This window comes from Schistocerca serialis, chromosome 4 (assembly GCF_023864345.2).
Source record: "Schistocerca serialis cubense isolate TAMUIC-IGC-003099 chromosome 4, iqSchSeri2.2, whole genome shotgun sequence".
Classification (NCBI taxonomy): domain Eukaryota; kingdom Metazoa; phylum Arthropoda; class Insecta; order Orthoptera; family Acrididae; genus Schistocerca; species Schistocerca serialis.
Genome location: NC_064641.1, coordinates 226470139 through 226497278, shown reverse-complemented (window position 1 = coordinate 226497278; position 27140 = coordinate 226470139). Strand labels below are relative to the sequence as shown.

Here is a 27140-nt window from a genome sequence, read left to right as displayed (position 1 = left end):
ATTTGCCTCCTCCTCAGTAACGTTGGTGGCGCCTAATTTTATTACACGATGATTCCGTGTTTTACCGTTTAGCAAAATTAAGCGCCACTAAGCAGGTTATTGAGAAGGAGACAAATGTGATTATTAAAGTAGGCATAGCAAATGGTTTCACTGAAGCAGAAATAAGAAAAATTAGGAAAGCGATTTTTAAAAAAGTTGGAAGGGAATCTGATGTTAGTGGAGAGCCAATGATGAAAAAGTATGTCACACCCTCTTACCAAGGTCCTATGTCAGATAAAATTGGCAATACGTTCCGTAGAGTCAACGTTACAGTGGGTTTCTGGACAAATAATAAATTGAGCAGAATGCTACGACACAGCTTGGAGCCAATGATCAATAAGTTTAGCAGAGTAAGGGTTCACAGGATCAATTGTGGAAGGGATTTTCGGGTAAGGTATCGTGGGAATGGATACGCTAATAATGGTAGGACATTAGGAGACCATCTAAGAGAATACAAGCATTGCTTAAGTAGCACTAACGATGATTTGTTTATCCTGCACTATGGTAGTACAGGCGAAATCCTAGATTTTATGGAGGAGATTGTAATTTACATGAGCTATCAGGAGAATATGAACCTTTTGATAAATGAGCAAGTAGCGAGCTGTCGTAAATGTTTTTTCGATTTCTTCCATGATGTAATAGTGGAAACAAATAAAAAGGGACATTTTTTAACCATATGTTAACCTTCAACTGCTTTGCAATATACTGCTTCGTGTTAAGGCCGCAATCTGGGTTGTGAAATCCGTATGAGTTAGCTTTAGACTTTTTACGTTTAAAGCTATATTCAATCGTCAGGTTCTCTAGTGGGACTATCATAAGTTTTCCTCTTACAACTGTGGCGAATTTGTTGCAAGAGAAACTAGAAAGATCCAGGTGGTTCTTTTTACATGTTGACATGTTCATAATTTTGATGAAAAATGACAAAACATAAAAATTGTTTTTATTGATTTTATTTCTTAAACTTATTATGCATCATACGATGTAGAGGGCGCTCAGTTCACGTAGATGTTTTGTTTCGACTGACCTTCGTCACTTACTGTATTCGACAACAAATGTTGTTGGTCGGTTTTGTATGGATGGCATCGTGCGTACACTTCTTTTGTAAGTCGTATGTGTTTCGTTTTGTTTAGTTGCTCTACTCGTTCTCAACAAGTTGAAATGCTATTTCACTGTATGTGCGATTGCTTGTATTGTTGTTTTTTTTTTTGTAATTTTTTTCCTTGGCGCTCTTAAGATGGACTCTGCCAGAAACACGTCAGCAAAAAAAGGAGTTACTACCACCTGGATCTCCTTCATTTGAGCATCTCATCTGCATGTTTAGTGTCATATTTACATTGATTGTGATTACGACTGCATACTCCTGATGCCTTTCCACTACCAAGCCATTGTAGTTGCTTTTCTGTTCCTCGATCGATTATCTCAGTATCTGCCATTTCGACGAGTTCTTACGATGATCGAAAGTAGGGACCATATTAGGATCTTCAGTGGTGCAACAATTTCGGAAGACCAGATTCAGTATTTCGGCTTTCTTTGTTATCTTGCATTTCGGTACCAGCATGGTCACTGAGTGAATGAACAGATGATTTAGAACTGCTTACTGAGTAGTGGCACAAACCAGGAACGACCACAGTTTGGTAGTGCGGGTTGCCTACATTCAGGGGGAAGTATGCATTTAGGGACAAACCTATTATCTTTCATTTGACTGGTCTTTAACCTATTATTCTGCTAAAAGGATAACTCTTTAATTTTGATTGACAGGTCCTTAAATTATTTCCTCCTCCCCCTCATCCTCCCAACCCCTCAGTAAACCTCCAACCCTCCTCCCTGCCCCTCGCTGATACAGGTACACTTTCAGACCTGAGTTATTCGAATAGCAGACTCTCACTCTATCAGTTTAATTGACTACTTAATTAAATCAATATATTAATTAACCCCTCCCCTCGGGTAAACCCTCTCCCCCATTTGGAAATTGGTGGCAAAAGAACACAGTCTGTGCTGGACTGTTGGATAGGATGGGTGTAAGTCTTCATTTTGTATGCATTGATCCCCTCCCCTCCCTACCCCTCCCCTCCCCACCCCCATCTGGAAAAGGGGAGGGGAAGGACTCGGTCTTTGCTGGGATGCAGGATAACAATTACATAAGTGTTCTTTTTGCATGAATTGTGTATTTGAATAATCTGAGTTGTCATAGGCAGTAACTCCATCCAGAGTGTTTACCATGAGGTCCGAAGTCCAACTGACCTTTTTCACAACACCGCAACCAGAGGGAACTGTCGTCGTCCCCCCCCCCCCCCCCCCCCCCTCACCCCTCAGTCCCTTCGCATGACGTAATCCAAGATGACGATCTTGGGAAAAAGTCGTGGGAAAGAACTCAGTCTGTGTCCAGCTGCTGGACAGGGAGGACGGACGAAATTGTTTACTGTGTTCGGCGGACAAGATGTCTGTGCTGGAGAAGGAGGGGTATATTAGCATTGAGGACTGTGACGATGGCAATGATATTTGGTGAAGACAAATACGTTTCATGAAATAATGAAGATGGCCCTAAGATATGCTCCAGAACTCAGGGTGATAAATGCATGTGCTATAACCGTGGATCACATTCGATAAAAGTCCAGTCTTCCGAAGTGCAAGAGGCAAGACGTGCACCCTAGAGCCTCCATGCCCCGCTGGAACAGAGGCGCCGGTTTACGGCATGGTCACGCGCTTGCCGCTAAGCACTTCCTGCCATGTTGGTAATACCCGCGGCCTTCCCTTTCTCATCCCCGGCGGACGGATACCCTTTTTTGTTGAAAACAAACTGCTTCAGGAGTTATTACATCTGGTGTTGCGGAACATTGTCGTATACATAACTTGAAAATATCACAGTAACTAAATTTACCAGTGCACAAACAGAGAGAGAGAGAGAGAGAGAGAGAGAGAGAGAGAGAGAGAGAGAGAGTGAGAGAGAGAGAGAGAGAGAGAGAGAGCCTTGCAGATGACGCGACAATATTTAAACAATTACACATTAGAGTCCTGCATGACCGAGTACGCGAGCACAAAATACGAGATGGGGCGAGCACACCCTAACTGGATAGGCTGCCCGCACTAGTTCTAGTGACCGAGCATAGAAGCCGTGACCGAATACGTAGCACGTAACTTAACACATTGTTGTTGTTGTGGTCTTCAGTCCTGAGACTGGTTTGATGCAGCTCTCCATGCTACTCTATCCTGTGCAAGCTTCTTCATCTCCCAGTACCTACTGCAACCTACATCCTTCTGAATCTGCTTAGTGTATTCATCTCTTGGTCTCCCTCTACGATTTTTACCCTCCACGCTGCCCTCCAATGCTAAATTTGTGATCCCTTGATGCCTCAAAACATGTCCTACCAACCGATCCCTTCTTCTAGTCAAGTTGTGCCACAAACTTCTCTTCTCCCCAATCCTATTCAATACCTTCTCATTAGTTACGTGATCTACCCACTTTATCTTCAGCATTCTTCTGTAGCACCACATTTCGAAAGCTTCTATTCTCTTCTTGTCCAAACTAGTTATCGTCCATGTTTCACTTCCATACATGGCTACACTCCATACAAATACATTCAGAAACGACTTCCTCACACTTAAATCTATACTCGATGTTAACAAATTTCTCTTCTTCAGAAACGATTTCCTTGCCATTGCCAGTCTACATTTTATATCCTCTCTACTTTGACCATCATAAGTGATTTTACTCCCTAAATAGCAAAACTCCTTTACTACTTTAAGTGTCTCATTTCCTAATCTAATTCCCTCAGCATCACCCGACTTAATTTGACTACATTCCGTTATCCTCGTTTTGCTTTTGTTGATGTTCATCTTATACCCTCCTTTCAAGACACTGTCCATTCCGTTCAACTGCTCTTCCAAGTCCTTTGCTGTCTCTGACAGAATTACAATGTCATCGGCGAACCTCAAAGTTTTTATTTCTTCTCCATGAATTTTAATACCTACTCCGAATTTTTCTTTTGTTTCCTTTACTGCTTGCTCAATATACAGATTGAATAACATCGGGGAGAGGCTACAACCCTGTCTCACTCCTTTCCAACCACTGCTTCCCTCTCATGCCCCTCGACTCTCATAATTGCCATCTGGTTTCTGTACAAATTGTAAATAGCCTTTCGCTCCCTGTATTTTACCCCAGCCACATTCAGAATTTGAAAGAGAGTATTCCAGTTAACATTGTCAAAAGCTTTTTCTGAGTCTACAAATGCTAGAAACGTAGGTTTGCCTTTTCTTAGTCTTTCTTCTAAGATAAGTTGTAAGGTTAGTATTGCCTCACGTGTTCCAACATTTCTACGGAATCCAAACTGAACTTCCCCAAGGTCCGCTTCTACCAGTTTTTCCATTCGTCTGTAAAGAATTCGCGTTAGTATTTTGCAGCTGTGAGTTATTAAACTGATAGTTCGGTAATTTTCACATCTGTCAACACCTGCTTTCTTTGGAATTGGAATTATTATATTCTTCTTGAAGTCTGAGGGTATTTCGCCTGTCTCGTACATCTTGCTCACCAGATGGTAGAGTTTTGTCATGACTGGCTCTCCCAAGGCCACCAGTAGTTCTAATGGAATGTTGTCTACTCCCGGGGCCTTGTTTCGACTCAGGTCTTTCAGTGCTCTGTCAAACTATTCACGCAGTATCTTATCTCCCATTTCGTCTTCATCTACATCCTCTTCCATTTCCATAATATTGTCCTCAAGTACATCGCCCTTGTATAAACCCTCTATATACTCCTTCCACCTTTCTGCCTTCCCTTCTTTGCTTAGAACTGGGTTTCCATCTGAGCTCTTGACATTCATACAAGTGGTTCTCTTCTCTAAAAAAGGTCTCTTTAATTTTCCTGTAGGCAGTATCTATCTTACCCCTAGTGAGACAAGCCTCTACATCCTTACATTTGTCCTCTAGCCATCCCTGCTTAGCCATTTTGCACTTCCTGTCGATCTCATTTTTGAGACGTTTGTATTCCTTTTTGCCTGCTTCATTCACTGCATTTTTATATTTTCTCCTTTCATCAATTAAATTCAATATTTTTTCTGTTACCGAAGGATTCCTATTAGCCCTCGTCTTTTTACCTACTTGATTGTCTGCTGCCTTCTCTACTTCATCCCTCAGAGCTACCCATTCTTCTTCTACCGTATTCCTTTCCCCCATTCCTGTCAATTGTTCGCTAATGCTCTCCCTGAAACTCTGTACAACCTCTGGTTCTTTCAGTTTATCCAGGTCCCATCTCCTTAAATTCCCACCTTTTTTCAGTTTCTTCAGTTTCAATCTGCAGTTCATAACCAATAGATTGTGGTCAGAATCCACATCTGCCCCTGGAAATGTCTTACAATTTAAAACCTGGTTCCTAAATCTCTGTCTTATCATTATATAATCTATCTGATACCTTTTAGTATCTCCAGGATTCTTCCAGGTATAAAACCTTCTTTTATGATTCTTGAACCAAGTGTTAGCTATGATTAAGTTATGCTCTGTGCAAAATTCTACAAGGCGGCTTCCTCTTTCATTTCTTCCCCCCAGTCCATATTCACCTATTATGTTTCCTTCTCTTCCTTTTCCTACTGACGAATTCCAGTCACCCATGACTATTAAATTTTCGTCTCCCTTCACTACCTGAATAATTTCTTTTATCTCGTCATACATTTCATCAATTTCATCATCATCTGCAGAGCTAGTTGGCATATAAACTTGTACTACTGTAGTAGGCATGGGCTTTGTGTCTATCTTGGCCACAATAATGCGTTCACTGTGCTGTTTGTAGTAGCTAACCCGCACTCCTATTTTTTTTATTCATTATTAAACCTACCCCTGCATTACCCCTATTTGATTTTGTATTTATAACCCTGTAATCACCTGACCAGAAGTCTTGTCCCTCCTGCCACCGAACTTCACTAATTCCCAGTATATCTAACTTTAACCTATCCATTTCCCTTTTTAAATTTTCTAACCTACCTGCCCGATTAAGGGATCTGACATTCCACGCTCCGATCCGTAGAACGCCAGTTTTCTTTCTCCTGATAACGACGTCCTCTTGAGTAGTCCCCGCCCGGAGATCCGAATGGGGGACTATTTTACCTCCGGAATATTTTACCCAAGAGGATGCCATCATCATTTAATCATACAGTAAAGCTGCATGTCCTCGGGAAAAATTATGGCTGTAGTTTCCCCTTGCTTTCAGCCGTTCGCAGTACCAGCACAGCAAGGCCGTTTTGGTTATTGTTACAAGGCCAGATCAGTCAATCATCCAGACTGTTGCCCTTGCAACTACTGAAAAGGCTGCTGCCCCTCTTCAGGAACCACACGTTTGTCTGGCCTCTCAACAGATACCCCTCCGTTGTGGTTGCACCTACGGTACGGCCATCTGTATCGCTGAGGCACGCAAGCCTCCCCACCAACGGCAAGTTCCATGGTTCATGGACACATTACACACGTCATTATCCGTGTGAGACTGCAGCCAGTACGGGCTTGTCGTTTGTGGTCTCTCTCTCTCTCTCTCTCTCTCTCTCTCTCTCTCTCTCTCTAATCATGCAACGCGAGGAAACCAGTGCAGTAAGACGTAAGATTGAAACCAATGTTTACACATTGAAGGAACGGGAAGGTCTAAAAAGCCAAGTATGGAGTACGTTTCTGTTGGCTGTAGACGAAAACAGTGCGTCTACTGGGTACGTTGTTGTTGTTGTTGTGGTCTTCAGTCCTGAGACTGGTTTGATGCAGCTCTCCATGCTACTCTATCCTGTGCAAGCTTTTTCATCTCCCAGTACCTATTGCAACCTACATCCTTCTGAATCTGCTTAGTGTATTCATCTCTTGGTCTCCCTCTACGATTTTTACCCTCCACGCTGCCCTCCAACACTAAATTGGTGATCCCTTGATGCCTCAGAACATGTCCTACCAACCGATCCCTTCTTCTGGTCAAGTTGTGCCACAAACTTCTCTTCTCCCCAATCCTATTCAATACTTCCTCATTAGTTATGTGATCTACCCATCTAATCTTCAGAATTCTTCTGTAGCACCACATTTCGAAAGCTTCTATTCTCTTCTTGTCCAAACTATTTATCGTCCATGTTTCACTTCCATACATGGCTACACTCCATACAAATACTTTCAGAAATGACTTCCTGACACTTAAATCAATACTGGATGTTAACAAATTTCTCTTCTTCAGAAACGCCTTCCTTGCCACTGCCAGCCTACACTTTACATCCTCTCTACTTCGACCATCATCAGTTATTTTGCTCCCCAAATAGCAAAACTCCTTTACTACTTTAAGTGCCTCATTTCCTAATCTAATTCCCTCAGCATCACCCGACTTAATTAGACTACATTCCATTATCCTTGTTTTGCTTTTGTTGATGTTCATCTTATATCCTCCTTTCAAGACACTGTCCATTCCATTCAACTGCTCTTCCAAGTCCTTTGCTGTCTCTGACAGAATTACAATGTCATCGGCGAACCTCAAAGTTTTTATTTCTTCTCCATGAATTTTAATACCTACCCCGAATTTTTCTTTTGTTTCCTTTACTGCTTGCTCAATATACAGATTGAACAACATCGGGGAGAGGCTACAACCCTGTCTTACTCCCTTCCCAACCACTGCTTCCCTTTCATGTCCCTCGACTCTTATAACTGCCATCTGGTTTCTGTACAAATTGTAAATAGCCTTTCGCTCCCTGTATTTTACCCCTGCCACCTTCAGAATTTGAAAGAGAGTATTCCAGTCAACATTGTCAAAAGCTTTCTCTAAGTCTACAAATGCTAGAAACGTAGGTTTGCCTTTCCTTAATCTTTCTTCTAAGATAAGTCGTAAGGTCAGTATTGCCTCACGTGTTCCAGTGTTTCTACGGAATCCAAACTGATCTTCCCCGAGGTTGGCTTCTACTAGTTTTTCCATTCGTCTGTAAAGAATTCGTGTTAGTATTTTGCAGCTGTGGCTTATTAAACTGATTGTTCGGTAATTTTCACATCTGTCAACACCTGCTTTCTTTGGGATTGGAATTATTATATTCTTCTTGAAGTCTGAGGGTATTTCGCCTGTTTCATACATCTTGCTCACCAGATGGTAGAGTTTTGTCAGGACTGGCTCTCCCACGGCCGTCAGTAGTTCCAATGGAATATTGTCTACTCCGGGGGCCTTGATTCGACTCAGGTCTTTCAGTGCTCTGTCAAACTCTTCACGCAGTATCGTATCTCCCATTTCATCTTCATCTACATCCTCTTCCATTTCCATAATATTGTCCTCAAGTACATCGCCCTTGTATAGACCCTCTATATACTCCTTCCACCTTTCTGCTTTCCCTTCTTTGCTTAGAACTGGGTTTCCATCTGAGCTCTTGATATTCATACAAGTCGTTCTCTTATCTCCAAAGGTCTCTTTAATTTTCCTGTAGGCGGTATCTATCTTACCCCTAGTGAGATAGGCCTCTACATCCTTACATTTGTCCTCTAGCCATCCCTGTTTAGCCATTTTGCACTTCCTGTCGATCTCGTTTTTGAGACGTTTGTATTCCTTTTTGCCTGTTTCACTTACCGCATTTTTATATTTTCTCCTTTCATCAATTAAATTCAATATTTCTTCTGTTACCCAAGGATTTCTACTAGCCCTCGTCTTTTTACCTACTTGATCCTCTGCTGCCTTCACTACTTCATCCCTCAAAGCTACCCATTCTTCTTCTACTGTATTTATTTCCCCTATTCCTGTCAATTGCTCCCTTATGCTCTCCCTGAATCTCTGTACAACCTCTGGTTCTTTCAGTTTATCCAGGTCCCATCTCCTTAAATTCCCACCTTTTTGCAGTTTCTTCAGTTTTAATCTACAGGTCATAACCAATAGATTGTGGTCAGAGTCCACATCTGCCCCTGGAAATGTCTTACAATTTAAAACCTGGTTCCTAAATCTCTGTCTTACCATTATATAATCTATCTGATACCTTTTAGTATCTCCAGGGTTCTTCCATGTATACAACCTTCTTTCATGATTCTTAAACCAAGTGTTAGTTATGATTATGTTGTGCTCTGTGCAAAATTCTACCAGGCGGCTTCCTCTTTCATTTCTGTCCCCCAATCCATATTCACCTACTATGTTTCCTTCTCTCCCTTTTCCTACACTCGAATTCCAGTCACCCATGACTATTAAATTTTCGTCTCCCTTCACAATCTGAATAATTTCTTTTATTTCATCATACATTTCTTCAATTTCTTCGTCATCTGCAGAGCTAGTTGGCATATAAACTTGTACTACTGTAGTAGGTGTGGGCTTCGTATCTATCTTGGCCACAATAATGCGTTCACTATGCTGTTTGTAGTAGCTTACCCGCATTCCTATTTTCCTATTCATTATTAAACCTACTCCTGCATTACCCCTATTTGATTTTGTGTTTATAACCCTGTAGTCACCTGACCAGAAGTCTTGTTCCTCCTGCCACCGAACTTCACTAATTCCCACTATATCTAACTTCAACCTATCCATTTCCCTTTTTAAATTTTCTAACCTACCTGCCCGATTAAGGGATCTGACATTCCACGCTCCGATCCGTAGAACGCCAGTTTTCTTTCTCCTGATAACGACATCCTCTTGAGTAGTCCCCGCCCGGAGATCCGAATGGGGGACTATTTTACCTCCGGAATATTTTACCCAAGAGGACGCCATCATCATGTAATCATACAGTAAAGCTGCATGCCCTCGGGAAAAATTACGGCTGTAGTTTCCCCTTGCTTTCAGCCGTTCGCAGTACCAGCACAGCAAGGCCGTTTTGGTTATTGTTACAAGGCCAGATCAGTCAATCATCCAGACTGTTGCCCTTGCAACTACTGAAAAGGCTGCTGCCCCTCTTCAGGAACCACACGTTTGTCTGGCCTCTCAACAGATACCCCTCCGTTGTGGTTGCACCTACGGTACGGCTATCTGTATCGCTGAGGCACGCAAGCCTCCCCACCATCGGCAAGGTCCATGGTTCATGGGGGGTACGTATCGTGCATAAACTGCTCCACATTATTGTGTTTCCAGTCGGGAACCACTCATTTAAAGAAAAACAGTTGCAGGAAACCTCACAAAGTTACAGCTGCTTCAGGGATACCGGCAGTAATAAGGAATTGTATTACAGCAAAGTGTGTTGCAATGTGTGCTAAAGATATGAGACCTATCAATGCTGTTTCCGGTGAAGGTTTCAGAGAACTAGGCCAAGAATTAATATATCTAGGTGCGCATTATGTAGAAGTTAACGTGGCAGATGTCATGCCACATCCCTCTACTATAAGCAGACATGTCAAAGAACAAGCTGATGCAATGCGAAACAGCATAATGGCTTCTGTTATTGCGGAAGTTATTAATAAAGCAAGTGCTGCGACAGTTGATATATGATGTCCATTATAATTATCCGGGCTGTTATGCCGTGGTCGGTTGATGAATTCTGTGGTGATTCCCAACGTTTCGTCTCCGTTTGATGGAAGGTCCAACACACACACTGGCTCGCTACTGACTGCCGCTAAATTCCGTGTCCGCGCGCCCCCGCGCCGCGGCGTGACGTCACGTGTATTGAAAACGTCAGTGCAATTGGCCGCTGTCCGTCGTCGTCGATCGCCGTTGCCATCACCCAGTAGTGGACGAGTGGTACACATCTTCTTTAACACCGGCATCCATATGCCGTTTAATTTGACGCCCTCCTCCTTTCGGTTGAAATTATTTTGGTGTTTAGCGATTTCGATTGCCTCCCTGTATAGCCTTTCGTAGTATCCGCTCGTGGCCGCTAGTACTTGCGTCTCCTCGAAACGAATATCGTGGTTCCCTGGCTGGAAAGCATGCTCCGCAACAGCTGATCGTTCCGTTTCTCCTCTTCTACAATTTCCCTTGTGCTCTTCCAAACGTTTAGAAACAGTTCTTTTGGTGGTACCCACATAAACATCACCACAGCTGCATGGGATCCTATACACTCCAGATTTTTCCAATGGTTTGCGAGCGTCCTTGGCAGGCCTAAGGTATTCCTGTATCTTCCTGGTGAGCTTGTAAATTACGGTAATATTCCGCTTCGTCAAGATCCTCCCTATTCTTTCCTTTACATTTTTAACAAACGGCAGGAAAACCTTAGATTTTACAGTAGCCTGTACGTCAGTATGATTTCTGCGTGGCTGCCTCAACGCACGTTTTATTTCGGCGGACGAATATCCGTTCTTCGTTAGTGCATTGTGGAGATGTTCCATCTCAGCGTCGAGCAACTCAGGTTCACAAATATTTCTAGCTCTGTCCGCTAGTGGAACCATGGTAAACAGCGATACCACATCGAAGCTGACCAATATGTCCTCCGGCTGGACCACTATGCCATTCAATCTGCTGATGAAATGTGTCGAATTCTTTATATACGAGTCCGAACGGCCCACATGTGGTTTTAACAACGTAGTCAAAAACTTGGCTAACGAGTAGGTGGGCGAACCAAAGGCACTTAGTATCGGTCTTAACGGAACATTTTCTTTATGAATTTTGAGCAATCCATAAAGCCTCGGTCTTGATAACACCCCGCTTCTGTTGTGGGTGGTGGTTCGAATCCCGGTGCAAATAACGGTCCGTGTGCGTGGGTTTGCGGTACACTGAGTGGCCCAAACTACCATTTTCGTTTCTAAACACAAGCACATCGAGGAAATGTAGTTTGCCGTCTACCTCCTCCTCCATTGTAAACTGAATTCTTGAGTTTATACTGTTCAGATGTTCGTGGAACCGGCTTAGTTCCTCCCTACCATGTCTCCACAACACGAACGTGTCATCCACGTATCGGAACCATACATTTGGTTTCTTGCTGGCAGTACCTAAGGCCTGTTCTTCGAATTTCTCCATAAAGAAGTTTGCAATTACGGGACTTAGGGGGCTTCCCATAGCCACGCCATCCGTTTGCTCATAAAACTGTTCATTCCACTTGAAGTATGTGGTCGTCAAACAACACTTAAACAGCTCTAAAATATCGACAGGAAAAATTCGATCCAGCTGTTCCAATACATCATTAAGTGGAACCATGGTAAACAGCGAAGCTGACCAATATGTCCTCCGGCTGGACCACTCGTCCACTACTGGGTGATGGCAAAGGCGATCGACGGCGACGGACAGCGGCCAATTGCACTGACGTTTTCAAAACACGTGACGTCACGCCGCGGCGCGGGGGCGCGCGGACACGGAATTTAGCGGCAGTCAGTAGCGAGCCAGTGTGTGTGTTGGACCTTCTATCAAGCTACGGACCCCCTTGAAGATGTCTCCCGCAGTCGGAGACGAAACGTTGGGAATCACCACAGAATTCATCAACCGACCACGGCATAACAGCCCGGATAATTATAATGGACATGATATTTCCGGCCGTGAAAGTTTACATTTTAGTATCAGTTGATATATGGACTGATTTGCATAATCAGGTGCACTATTTGACGCTTACAACACATTACATTAACACAGATTGGTCTCTTGTGAACAATGTTTTACTTACAACAAAATTCCCTGACGTTAACAAGACGGGAGTAATTATTATGAAAGAAATTGAAGGGAGGATGGCTGATTGGGACATTTCGCTGGACGTGTTGCACAGTTTTGTTTTTATCTCCGACCAGGTTGCCAATGTAGTAAAGGCTTTGAAAAATCAAGGAAGGATTCCTTGTGCTGCTCATTGTATAAACACGGCACTTAGCCTTACTTTCGATGAAGATAACTTCTTGTTAAATCATGCCCCGAACGTCACATCAACTATAAATACTGCAAAATGTATTGCAAGGTACATTAAGAAAAGTGGCCTCTGCTCGCCTTTGAAATTGTCGCTGAAACAAGAGTTCTGCACACGCTGGAAGAGCTTGTACACTAGGCTGGAATCCTTACACACACAGTATAACGAAGTTGCTGCTTTGCTGACGGAAAAGGACTCCGTTTACAGATTGCAGGGATATGATAATGAGCTTGCAGGAAAAACTGCGCATTTTCTGAGACCATTTAAAGACGCCACAGATGAATTAGAAAGCGAAAAAGAAGCGACAATCCCGTTAGTTCTTCTTTGGTTTCACAAACTGCAACAGATTTGCAGAATTAACTAGCGTAATTGATGTGTATTAACAGATATGAATTTTTTGACAGGAGGTACAAATGATTAAAAATCGAGCCTTTACTTTCGTTTGTGAGAAGACTGTGATCACTTCCAGAAATAAAATTGCTACGTCTTCTATCCGCGATTGTATTGAAATATCATTTTACATTCCAAGTGTATTGTGAATTTAGCTGTGTCACGCACTCGTTCTTTTGCTTTAAAAGAGAGACAGAGATAAATACATTTTGTGTGTGTGTGTGTGTGTGTGTGTGTGTGTGTGTGTGTGTGTGTTTGTGTGAGAGAGAGAGAGAGAGAGAGAGAGAGAGAGAGGCGTTGTGTTCGTACAGTATAGTGCAGCGAGCCGGGGCGAGGCGAGGTGAGACGTCAGCGGTGACCGGTCATGCTCGGTTATCCGCGTGTCCGGAATCCGGACATCAGACATGGGGCGAGTACGTGACTGAGCCGAGTCGTTTGGGGCCGGACACGAGTGGCTCGGTCCCCCCGTCAACAGGCGAGCCGTGACCGGTCAAACACTGAGCGTTGCAGTACTCTATTACACATTTTATTCTTAGGAACACCACCAATCTAAAAAGATTGTGTCACACTTGTGAAACCATCCCTAAGGCACTTCTTTGAGCACGAGGTACTTTAGTAGTTACTAAATCCAATGGAACATGTCTGTAAATGCACTTTCAAAAGTGATCACTGCACAGTAGTTTCATTCCATTTTGCGATCTATTCCGTCACACTCGAACAAGGAGTCTAAAAACATCGCTGTACACCTGTGAAACCTCACTCAGATATTTCACATTCTTTTGTGGGAAAGGCCAGCCAGAGTGGCCGAGCGGTTCTAGGCGCTACAGTCTGGAACCGCGCTACCGCTACGGTCGCAGGTTCGAATCCTGCCTCAGGCATGGATGCGTGTAATGCCCTTAGGTTAGTTAGGTTTAAGTAGTTCTAAGTTCTAGGGGACTGACGACCTCAGAAGTTAAGTCCCATAGTGCTCAGAGCCATTTGAACCAATACCACTACAACCATACTTGAAAACAGACTATAAAACGATCGCGACACACTTGTGAAACCATCCCTGAGGCACTTCTCGCGTTTTTGTTGTGGGAAATACTCTTTTTTTCTTAAGTATGAGGTACTCCACGAGTTATTGTATACAATTGAATATGTCTGTAAATGCTCTTTCAAAAGATATCGCTGCACAGTAATTTCCTTCAATTTTGCGATCTTTTCCGCCGCACTCGAACAAGGAATCTAAAAACAACGCTGTACACCTGTGAAACATCACTCAGATACTTCACATTCTTTTGTGGGAAAGAATCCCGAAACTGATATCAGCTGCAATATCTGATTTTACACGCCAAAACGATTATATTTGGAAGTCGAAATAGATATCTCTATAACACAAAACAGGACGCTCGCTAGTTTTAGAGTTTTAGCGGCTTGTATGAAGGCACTGCCAGAGAGAGAAAACTTTGACTCCTACAGCTGCTGTGGTGTTCATCACTTTTCTGAAATGGTGAGTGGGCGTAGTTTTATGTTTTCTGTTGCTGGAGTCATTGACGTTATTTTCCTCACTTCTTGAAGCACTGCCGAAGCACATAAGGGAAATCAGAACAATTATGCTAACAGAATTCGAAGAACTTTTCTACAGATGAGAAACATGGCTAGATTCTTCGGTGAATTTTCGTTGTCAGACAGCTGCCGGTATAAACATGCTGTAAAGCCACAGTGACTGGTGAGCGATAGCATCCCACCAGAGGTGGATGGTCTGCTTGATGTGTCTTTGTGCACTCAGACTAAGAAGATATCATGTTACTCTCAGACATCACACAACTTTACATATAAACCCTCCCCCATCTTGTTCGAACCAGTCCGTAGAGGCTCCTAAGCCACACACAAAGGATGTCTTGGGAATGGAGCATTGTGATTGGTTTTTACTGAATTTACCTATCAAATTGCTGCAGCTGCTGGAGTGGGAGCACTTTACGCCATTTTCTGCAGGCGCAACTGTCAGGGGGAAAATTGTTTTGTACAGAACAAAAAAGAGGAAATATACAGCAGTCATAGTGCACTGACAGTGAAACTCTGCATAAGTGCTCTACAGACCATAAAATACGGAAAGCCATTTCCTCAATTGCACTGCTCTGTTACTGTCGAGAAAAGCTTGAATATTTCTGTTTAAAATCGATCTCCAACCAAGCTATCATATTTTCAGTTAGAGTATCACACGCAAACATTATGCAAATCAAATAATGAAATTTCCGTCGAAAATAGATTGAAGCGCAAAATATATGTTTTGTACGTGCCGTGCTCTACCACATCGTTTCCCCTAATCATAGCTGGTTAAAAAAAAATAAAAATAAAATAAAATAATCCTGACAATCTCTCAAACTCGCGATCACGAAGTGCTCCGTCCTATGATTGCTGGTCGCCCCGTCACGCCGGCTGGGAGAGAGAGAGAGACCCCAACCCGCACCGGTCATGCCCGCCCGTACCTAACGCATGTGTGCGTGCACACAATGCAACTATCGGAAACAGCAAATTGATTAATCAGGAGTTTGACGTCACGACTGGGTCTTTAAAAGTACTATGAGCTTCCTAACTTGGTTCTCTCTGCTACACTTGGGAGGAGGGAGGAAGGTTTTACTGGGTGATAGAATAGAGACCACAGCAAGTACCACTGCAAGACAGAATCCACTGCGATATATTTTAACCACTAAACACAACACACTTAAACCACGATCCAGTCTGTAGCAATAAGCTTTCATGGCTAGATGTCAGAGACAGCTGAAAACACACATCCCATGCGCTCAATGCCATGAGGTCCAGACGCAGCGCGCCCGTCTCCTCTTACACCGCCAGTGCCGGCGTAAAGAGGTCAGTAAAAATTATCGCCGCAGCTGCAGTCGCGGATGCGCGTGTTTGGCAGAGTGCACAACCCCGGCATGGAGGGAATCTGGGGATGATTGGAGTGATAGGAATTAGGATATTAGCAATATGTCCAGTGCAAATGTTCATCATTTTGCATCTTTTTTTCGTGCAACATACACATCCGCTTCTGTCATGATCACCCAGCACACTGGCCACTTTGCCAGCCCTCGCTGAAGTGGCAAGATCAGACAGGTAAGTGCATTCTTTGCACACTTCAAAGGCTGAGCTAATGCACAACTTTCAGTTGCTCTCCAAGCGGATTGGACGACCTCCTCTCGGCCCTTCCGCCGGGAGGAGGTCATTTTAATTAGGCTGCGTATTGGGCACTGCCTTTTTAGCCGTTGTCATTTGCTAAGTGGTGCTACCCCACCACTTTGTACACATTGTGCCCAAGTTTTAACTGTCCGCCACTTCCTGATGGAATGCCCATTTTTTAACCGTTTACGTTCCCGCTTGGGTTTGCTGTCTGATTTATCGGTCGTTTTATCAAATGACGTTAGGGCTGTCGACCGCGTTTTACTTTTTAGCTGCCAAAGCAATATGGCGTAGGCCATTTAATTTTTAGTTTTGGACCTCTGTTTCTATATGATGTCTTTTTTATCCCTTTTTCCTCATGTCTGTTTTTAGCTGTCTTCTTTTATGTCACTTGGTGCCGACATATAGTCGTTTTTTAACTCCTCTCTGTCTTCCTGTTCTATAGTTTTGACTTGGTCGCGTATGACCCCAATTGTTTTTTCTGTCCTAAAGCTAAACAGAAGCAAAACCAACTTTCAGTTGCCGACTCCTCATGACCACACTTGCAGGCAGACACAGTCCACTGCAAAACAAACAGCTGCAGGTTGGACATATACAGTAGTTTTAAACAATTCCACCCTGACATAGATCCAGTAGTTTAAAAAAATCTACTTTACCCAATCCAAGGCAGCGATGTCATTGACCATACACCTCGGATTTCTCGTGCAAAATGTAGGTTCCTCCTGTTTATACGAGTCATTTTGGAAGATAGAAGAAATCAGACAATATGTACGTCTTCACATTGCAGAAGTATCGTTACTTCTTGTGAATATCCTGTACAGGACTATGGCGTAGGCTATGTTCCCTCAAAGTATTGTCATAAGGTAGAAAATATCTTTCCTTATCTGTCACGTCATTCATGACAGGACTAGAATAATAAACTCTTTTTGGCTCATGACTGAGAGCTGAGATCTGCCACTGTTACAGGACACCACCTCACTTTCGAACCCTCTCTTAAGGTAACCAAATGTCTCATCACATACTAAGTCTCTTAAGGTAACAGCACAGAGAAGTTGTAAGTTTTATACTATGTATCACTTCATAAATTCGGTAACACATCTGCTTTTATTATGATGGCTGTCTGTCCCTGTATACATGGACAGTTGAAATATCGTTAAAAGATATCGCCGGAAAAAAAAACCCAAGTGAAGGATCATATCTGTGGTGCCCTAGCCATCGCCTACACCTGCCACACCGCATGTCACTGATGTCAAATTGATTGACTAATTAATTAAATTGATCGTGAGAGTCATTTTGCATGGCGAGTAATTTCTCTTTTCCAGTAGGTTGGGTTACACTCACCAGGTAGTTCGAATGGGAATCCCTGGACGGAACAAGATGTTCTTTCGAGGAACACTATTGTGAACCCACGTTTGAAGCTGACCACAGAAGGATTCTGTCACCGGCATTATACATTTTACGTAAGGACTATGCTATTATAAACGCGACCACGACTATGATACTGTCACCCTGCAAAAAAAAAGCAGTCCTGGTTCTACATGCGCACACAAGTCACTGATAGTGTGACATTTTCTGGTAGAAATGCTGTCTGCGATTTGCAGTAAAGTCTTTCCATTCAACCACATATTTGTATTGGATCCTATGGAGACGTCTTTTAATGATTACAGTCATTGGTGGATAATATTCATGCCACTCTCATATCTCGAAACGTGTCATCTTTTTCGAACCTATCTGCTACCGCAAACGTCCAACGTGGTTTTAGACATTCCCTCTGCATCTTGTAGCTGTTCCTTAGTCTCTGCCCCCAACCTCCCTGTAGTTTCATGCATGTGATGATCCCAATCTAAGGTGGAACTGAACATAAGTCGGAGAGCGCTATATCCACCACGTTCTGCAACCTGTGTACAAACAGGTTGAGCTGAGTTAATGCAACAGGGCCGTCTTTCGGCCACTCAGTTGAAATGGGAACTTTGTTGTCATAGCAATGGTGCATGATGTGTGAGGTCATCGCCAAAATGAAGCTTTCTCCTGCAACACAAGGTAGTATAGAAGACAGTACGAACGGTTACGGTGGCGTTTCTTATCAGCAAAATTAGAAATACTCCACATCATATAGGGACTGGGAAGAGGACGAGGATTTTTGCTAATGCATTGCAATGCGTTTCAAACAACATACTGGTACTGCAATCTGAAGGAGATCTGCGTCCCTCGGGGTGCATTCACGTCTGTCACACAAATATTTCCTCTATCATAGTTATCTACATGGATACTCTGTAAATCACATTTAAGTGTCTGGCACAGGGTTCATCGAACCACCTTCGAACCACCTTCACAGTTCTCTATTATTCCAATCTCCCAGAGCGCGCAGAAAGAACGAACACCTATATCTTTCCGTACGAGCTCTGATTTTCCCTATTTTATCATGGTGATCGTTTCTCCCTATGTAGTTCTGTGTAAACAAAATATTTTCTCATTTGGAGGAGAAAGTTGGTGATTGGAACTTCGTGAGAAGATTCCGTCGCAACGATAAACGCCTTTCTTTTAATTATGTCCAGCCCAAATCTTGTGTCATTTCTATGACACTCTCTCCTATATTTCGCGATAATACAAAACGTGCAGCTCTTCTTTGAACTTCTTCAATGTACTCCGTCAGTCCTATCTGGTAATGATCCCACACTGTGTAGCAGTATTCTAAAAGAGGATGGACAAGTAGAGTGTAGACAGTCTCCTTAGTAGATCTGTTACATTTTCTCAGTGTCCTGCCAATAAAACGCACTCTTTGGTTAGCCCTCCCTACAACATTTTCTATGTATTCCTTCCAATTTAAGTTGTTCGTAATTGTAATACCTAGTAATTTAGTTGAATTTACAGCTTTTAGATTAGACTGATTTATCGTGTAACCGAAGTTTAAGGAATTCCTTTTAGCACTCATGACCTCACACTTCCCGTTATGTAGGGTCAACTGCCAATTTTAGCACCATTCAGATATCTTTTCTTAATCGTTTTGCAGTTTGTTTTGATCTTCTGATGACTTTATTAGTCGATAAACGACAGCGTCATCTGCAAACAATCTAAGACAGCTGCTCGGATTGTCTCCCAAATCGTTTATATAGATAAGGAACAGCAAAGGGCCTATAACACTACCTTGGGGAACGCCAGAAATCACTTCTATGTTACTCGATGACTTTCTGCCAGTTACTACGAACCGTGACCTCTCTGACAGGAAATCACAAATCCAGTCACGTAACTGAGACGATATTTCATAAGCACGCAATTTCACTACAAGCCGCTTGTGTGGTACAGTGCAAAAGCATTCCGGAAACCCAGAAATACGGAATCGATCTGAAATCCCTTGTTCATAGCACTCAACACTTCATGTGAATAAAGAGCAAGTTGTGTTTCACAGGAACGATGTTTTCTAAATCCATTTTGACTGTGTGTCAATAGAAAGTTTTCTTCGAGGTAATTCATAATGTTTGCACACAGTATGTTCAAAAATCCTGCTGCATATCGACGTTAACTATATGGGTCTGTAATTTAGTGGATTACTCCTACTACCTTTTTTGAATATTGGTGTGACCTGTGCAACTTTCCAGTCTTTGGGTATGGATCTTTCGTTGAGGCAACGGTTATATATGATTGTTAAGTATGGAGCTAATACTTGAGCGCCGGCCGTTGTGGAAGAGCAGTTCTAGGCGCTACAGTCTGAAACCACGCGACCGCTACGGTCGCAGGTTCGAATCCTGCCTCGGGCATGGATGTGTGTGATGTCTTTAGGTTAGTTAGTTTTAAGGACTAGGGGACTGATGACCTCAGAAGTTAAGTCCTATAGTGCTCAGAGCCATTTGAACCATTTAATACATCAGCATACTCCGAAAGGAACCTAATTGGTATACAGTCTGGACCAGAAGACTTGCTTTTATTAAGTGATTTAAGTTGCTTGACTACTCTGAGGATATTTATTTCTACGTTACTCATGTTGGCAGCTGTTCTCGATTCGAATTCTGAAACATTTACTTCGTCTTCTTTTGTGAAGGCATTTCGGAAGGCTGTGTTTAGTAACTCTGCTTTGGCAGCACTGTCTTCGACAGTATCTCCATTGCTATCGCACAGAGAAGGTATTGATTGTTTCTTGCCGCTAACATGCTTCACAATTCACATCCGACCAGAATCTCTTTGGATTTTCTGCCAGGTTTCGGTCAAAGTTACTGTTACAATCATCTCGCATTGAAGTCTGCGCTAAATTTCGGGCTTCTGTAAAAGATAGCCAATCTTAGGGATTTTGCGTCTGTTAAAATTTGGCATGTTTGTTTCGTTGTTTCTAAAACAGTGTTCTTACCCGTTTTGTGTACCAAGGAGGATCAGTTCCGTCGTTTGTCAATTTATTTGGTAGAAATCTCTCAACTGCTGCCGATACTATTTCTCTGAATTGAAGCCACGTCTGGTCTACACTTATATTATTAATTTGGAATGAGTGGAGATTGTCTCTCAGGAAGGCGTTAAGGGAATTTTTATATACTTTTGTGAATATGTATATTTTTAGCTTATTTTTAGAGGATTTGGGGATTACAATATTCAGTCTCGCTACGACAACACTGTGCTCACTAATCCCTGTATCGGTTTTGATGCTTGTCGTAACTCAGTATTATATGTTGCTAAGAGGTCAAGTGTGTTTTCACAACCGTTTACTATTAGCGTGGGCTGATGAACTTATTTTGTACCGTCCAACAAAGAAAAGCTACAAACTATAAAAACTCCGCTATTATCATCCGTTGGAGAACTCGATAAGATTTTTACCGCCAGATGTTGATTCATTGGAGCAGGTGGCCAGTGATCGAAGTCGCTTGCATTAGCTGCTGTAAAGTTTCATTTCCTGTACATTCTTTCATTTTTTCATTCATTTATTTAACAGAAGAAACAATAATTAATTAATTATAGTGTGTACAGGCAGAGTATTTTTCATACATTCGTTCAAATATGAATTATCATTATCATTGACCACTATGTTCTGGAAATCCATGTACTCTGTAACACTGTAAAAACATTCTCTTAATAACATTTTTTAAGCTCATTTTTAAAAATGTAAAACTTTTCTATCTTTTTGATGCTTAAGGAAAGAGCACTAAAAAGGATTTTGGGGTGATATATTGCAATTTTGTGATATTGGGCTGTTTTGTGTGTTTCTCTGTGGAAATCATTCCTGTGTCTTGTTGGGTAGTCATGGCACTCACTATTTAAAGAAGAAAATTGGTGGTGAGATTTGAAAAAGCAGATACTTTCGTAGATATATAAAAATGGAAGCAACATTATTTGAAATGCTTTGAAAATTTCCCTGCGGGGCTCTCTTGGTGCAGCCCCTTTCATTATTCTTAATGCTCGTTTTTGAATAATGAATGACCGGTTTGCCAGACTTGAATTACCCTAAAGTAAGACACCATACCGCAATAGACTATGCATAAGAGCATAATAAGCACATATTACTGTTTTTTCACTGCAGCAGTTTTTCAGCATTCTGAGTATATAGCAGCATTTACTTAGCTTTTTATTGAGCATTTCAGTATGTTTATCCCACTTTAGATGCTCGTCTAACCAGAAACCTAAACATTTTGTGTTTGAAGTTTGTAAAATCTTCTGGTCACCAAGTTTCAAAACTATATTGGGCTTTACTTTATTCGATACATGGCTGAAATTCATCCATACTGTTTTTGTTTCTCATTTACAAATAAACAGTTATCTCTAAACCATTTTCTGCTTCTTCTTTTGTTATTTCTACTTTGTGTTGCAAGTCAGTGTCATTTTGAGATTTAATAAAAAGACTTGTATCTTCCGCATACAATACAGCATTAGCTAGTGTTAAACAGTTTGGTAGGTCATTTATGAAAATCAAGAACAAGAGGGGTCCCAGCACAGAACCTTGTGGCACTCCATTACTAACTTTCTTGTAATCTGAAAAGTAAGAGGTTCCTTCGTGAACTATTTCTACTTTCTGGTATCTGTCTGACAGGTATGATTTAAACCAGCTGTAAACAGTACCACATACACCATAGCAATATAGTTTCTCAGGCAATAATTCATGATCAATAACATCAAATGCCTTTGATAAATCTAAAAACACCCTATAGTTTACTTCATTATGATCTATAGAGATCAGGAGAAGTTTCAGGGAATTATATACAGCTGTTTCAGTTGACCTATTTTTTCTGAAGCCATTTTGCTCATTGACTAATATTCTACTTGTGTTCAGGAAAGAAGAGTCTTTTATGCATTATTCTTTCAATAACTTTAGAGAAGCAGGATATGAAGGATATGGGTCTGAAGTTTTTTACATCATGAGAGGAGAACCATATCCCACAGGCTATCAGTAGCAAGAGAGAGTCCCTGTTTTGTTGTTGGATACATTGTTTTTTCTACTGTAACACACTTTGTACCCTGCCATACATTTTGTTTTTTTTCTGCCATGACTTCGATATCTGTGTCAGGTTCTGAACTGACATTAACATGTTTCTGTCAATAGGCTAACACAGAAAACTGGACATCGTGTGGTGTAAATCATGTTGCTGCTGCTCCCACAACAAACACTGCATGACTGAAAAATAGAAGATGCTGGGTTCGACACTGACTTCAAAGGAGGGGCCAGGAAAAGGACTGCTATTCCTTATTGATGAAGGATCCACTGCAATTCAAAAATTTTGTGAGAATGGATCCAGCTTGTTTCAATAAGCTGTTATCCTTCACTGAGCCGAATACTCACCTGAGAGACACAGTTATGAGGGACGCAATTTTGCCAAGCAGAAGGCAAGACTTTAATTTTGTATGTATATTTTTTTAATATGATTGTTCGTTCAACTATATTAGCTGAAAACTCTCATAGTTTATTCCTTTCCAGGTTAGCAGTTACGTTGCAATTTCTGGCGACTGGTGAATCGTACAAGAGCTTGTCATTTCCACAACATATTTCAGTTTTGAATCTGTCTAAACTGATAATAGATGTATGCTGTGGAATACTTTAAAGGGATAAGTATTTGAAGGTTCATGTTTCCTCCATTACTGATTTAAAAAATAGGAAAAAGTGAAAACTTTCACATCACTTTTGATTTCTTACAGGCACCAACAACTGAGGAGGATTGGCTTCAAATAGAGGCAGCTTTTGATAAATTGTGGCAGTTTCCAAACTGCATAGGTAAACTACTTACTACAGAAATATATTACTTCTTTTATCACCTCTTATGAGACAACAAAATTTAGGAGTTAATTGAGCCATGCTCAAGGTACTGATTCTGGGCATTTAGTACATGGATGTTACTAATATGTTATAGTAGCATTAAGCTTGTGTTCTCTAATGTCATAAAAGTTTAGATTATCCCACCCTCCTCCCTCACTTCATATTAAAACACTATGCATGTCTGGAAGAATTGGGTTGCTTTTCAGCACAACATATTACAAGCATTGTGTGTGTTTTTTTCTGACTGCAGTCCTGCCTACAAAGCCAACTTGCACATACAGTCTGTGCAGTCAAACTTGAATATCAGACTGCAGTGCTCTTATACTGATCACTGTCCAACTGTGAGGTAGTGTGAAGCACAGAAATTCAATTCCTGTTGTAATTTTTAATAGTGTTAAACTTTATCTTATTTGCCAGTCACAGGCTAGTTGGAATGTTACTTACAGGGACAATTATGGAATTTCTTCCATGTGTAGCCATCTGCTGCAGCAAGGGTTAGTTCTTAATACTTATCATATACATTCAGTAGATATGCAATAGTTCTAAAATGTTTCACTCTTACATATATATCGTATTGAGACCAGTCTGCTAAATAAATATAAATACTGAGATGTTAGGTAAACAAAGCTGTGCAAATGTTTTCTCTGCAACTAGTGTAGGGTATTGGTGCACTTCATTAGACATACTTACACTGACTGCACAATGTGTCAGAAATACATATTTCATGGTGTTCATATCATGTGGTATGGAAGATATTCATTTGCTTAAATTATATTCCTTGTAAATATCTTGAACATTCCAAATATATTTTTGACCACATAGACAAAATGTGTGGCTGTTTTTTTTTTCCTGCACCACATTACCTGTAACTACACTCTGGTAATTGGTACTATGTTGGGATGTTTTTTGGCTGTAAATAAAAAGGTATGGTTGCTGTAAAACACAGCCCACTATTTGCTTTGTGATGTGATTGGCCCTTCCTTGGTGGGGTTTCAATTTGTTTGATATTACCTCACTATATAAGAAAAATCTATTTTAAAGGTAGCATCAGTCTTCTGTTGTAGTGAGCATAACAAAATGATTTATGATACTTCATAGTTATGGGAAAGTGCACCAGCAATGATTGTCTATAGAGTAAGCATTGTATAAAGCACCAGTGCTTGATTCGTTATGACCACAGTAGCCATTTAGTCACATTCGTGTGAAACCTTATAAATTTAACACAGCCAATAAGTTTTTCAAGTTTTCATTACATTTGATGTTACCTCATAGAATTAAGAATCTTTTCAAACCTCTTCAATTTTCTTTTCAGGTGCTACGGATGGTACACACATTGTGTTCTCCCCACTGCGGACTGCATGTTCACAGTACTACAACTACAGAAAATTCGATAGTGTTGTGCAGCTTGCAGTAGTGGATGCACGTTACAGATTTCAACTTTTTGACATTGGAGTTTTGATGAACAGTAAAATAAGTGTTGCCCTCTTAGAAAATTGGTTGAATGAGCCACAGGCAATATCCTTGGAGTGCAGCAATATTACTGTACCGGTACCATATGTAATTGTGGCTGATGATGCTTTTCGGTTGGAGCCAAACATAATGAAACCATTCAGAGACTGTGGTGGTGATAAAACCAAAAGAGTGTTCAATTACAGACTATCGCGGGCAAGGGGAGTTGTAGAAAATACATTTGCCATCCTTGCAAACAGATTGAGTTCTCCTGGGTACAATAAGGCTGCCAGTTGAAAAAGTAGTGCAAATTGTGGAGACACTATGCATTTTACACAATTTTTTGATAGCTGAAGCAGATTCCACATATTTGCTGGCTTACAGATGTAGAGGACACACAATTGTGCATAGTGGAGGAAGGAGCTTGGAGGATGGATGCTGCTCTACCAGGCATTGCTCAACAGGTTGGAAATTGAACACCGTGCAGTGCGAGAGATGTGTGTGATAGGTTCTGTCAATATTTTAATAGCATTACGTATGTCCCATGGCAAAGGGAATCGACAAAAAATTTGATTATTGAGGAATATACCTAAGAACTTAAAATGAATGCTCTGTGTTAAAAAAATTGGAAGCTGATTCAAAAAAGAAGAAACAATGCAGAAAAAAAGTTTCTTGATTTTTAATAGTCTTTCTTATTTAAATAAAATGAGCATTTTGTTAATATAATTGTATGTAATCAGCATCTTAAAATATCAATAGAGCTCAGCAGCTGGATTCCATTGTGAATTATTGAATTTCACATGTCAGGTAGTTGTATTTACCTTTTTTTCCCATTTGTATGTATCACCTCATACCAATGAATTTTTTTCTGTAATGGTGTAGTATGAGTAGTGAAGGCCAAGCATTTGATGTTTGTGTGTCAAAAATATCCATTTCCTCAAAACATCAAATGTCTGGGTGTCAAAAACAAAGTGTGTGTGTGTTCAACACACCAGACGCCTGTTCAAAGGTGTATTAGCTGCAAATTTAAAGTTAATGCTGTCTGTAGTAATTCAATAAATATTATCAAATGTTTTGCTGTATATGTAGAATCTTGTCTACTCAAATGACTTTCCAAGTTTGTCAGGTTATTTTTGGTCATCTGAAAAATGTAATTCAGGTTGCTGAATATATGAACAAGGCTATGAAAGAAGGTTGTCGTTAAAATATAAGCCAAAGAGCCTTGGGTCATCCTGGCAGGAGCCATGATAAAAAAGTTGCCACTGTTGTGTACTTTCCATTTAACCCTTCATTTTTATTAACTGATTGTTTTTCTGTGTAAGAGATCCTATTTCATGATCATATGGCTTGATGTATCAGAAATACATGGGACTTGAAGTAACAGGACTGCCACGAATAATTTTTTAAACACTGCTACAGGCTGTATGTCCCTTAGGAATGGTACATTGTGTCAACATTCGAATATCATATGTAATAGGGAATTCTAATTTAGCATATTATGAATGTTGTTATGCATATGGTTTCATGTTATATGTAATAATATTTTATTTATGGACATATCATTGTAAATCTTTTCATGTCCTATTTTCTATGTAAGGCAATGTATGACAAATCCTATATCATTTTTATAATGATGAGATACAAGGATGCTAAGTAAATAAATAAATGTTTCCTGAATAAAGCATTCGTACAGTGGGTAAGCATTCAAGCCCCAAGCAGGTGATTTCAATCTCCTAGCCAATAGATGACTGATCGACTTAACACTGTAAAGCAAAAAAACCTTTTTCGTGCACAATATGTTACAGTACAACCTTAAAGAGTAAATAACACTAGTAAATCCAAGGACAAATCAGTAAATTTTATACAGGAATGAAAGGAGGTAATTTGCAATTATAAATGAGCTCAGTTTTTTATTTAAAATTATTTTATTTCTACGATTCAGCAAGCAGCTCACTGTGCACATTCATTAATGCTTTAAGGATTTTATATTTTGTTCTTAAGAGAATATCGTCTAGCACTTGAGTTTTTTTAGCTCACTGGCAACAAATTTAGCAATAGGTTCTTCAGCACCTATTTTGAGTCTGGCTTTCACTTTCTCCAGCACTGTTGCCACAAGGGCTTGGCCTTCGTCTTCCCTCTTGCATTTTTTCCTTGCCTTGAGTAGTGTGATGGTG

The 27140-nt window shown here is 41.0% G+C and overlaps 1 long non-coding RNA gene across 4 annotated transcripts in view; it reads left to right on the top strand.

Annotated features, from left to right (window-relative positions):
* LOC126473378 (uncharacterized) overlaps positions 1–26599 on the top strand; it is a 59887-nt gene extending 33288 nt beyond the window's left edge. For 3 of the 4 annotated variants that reach the window (XR_007586444.1, XR_007586447.1, XR_007586448.1), the window contains exons 2-4: positions 22810–23106; positions 23182–23475; positions 24830–26599. This is a non-coding gene — a long non-coding RNA (uncharacterized LOC126473378). Of the gene's footprint in view, positions 1–20418; positions 20488–22809; positions 23107–23181; positions 23476–24829 lie in introns of those variants that run through there. The other variant, XR_007586445.1, reaches the window with a different exon arrangement.
* The last annotated feature ends 541 nt before the right edge of the window (positions 26600–27140 follow it).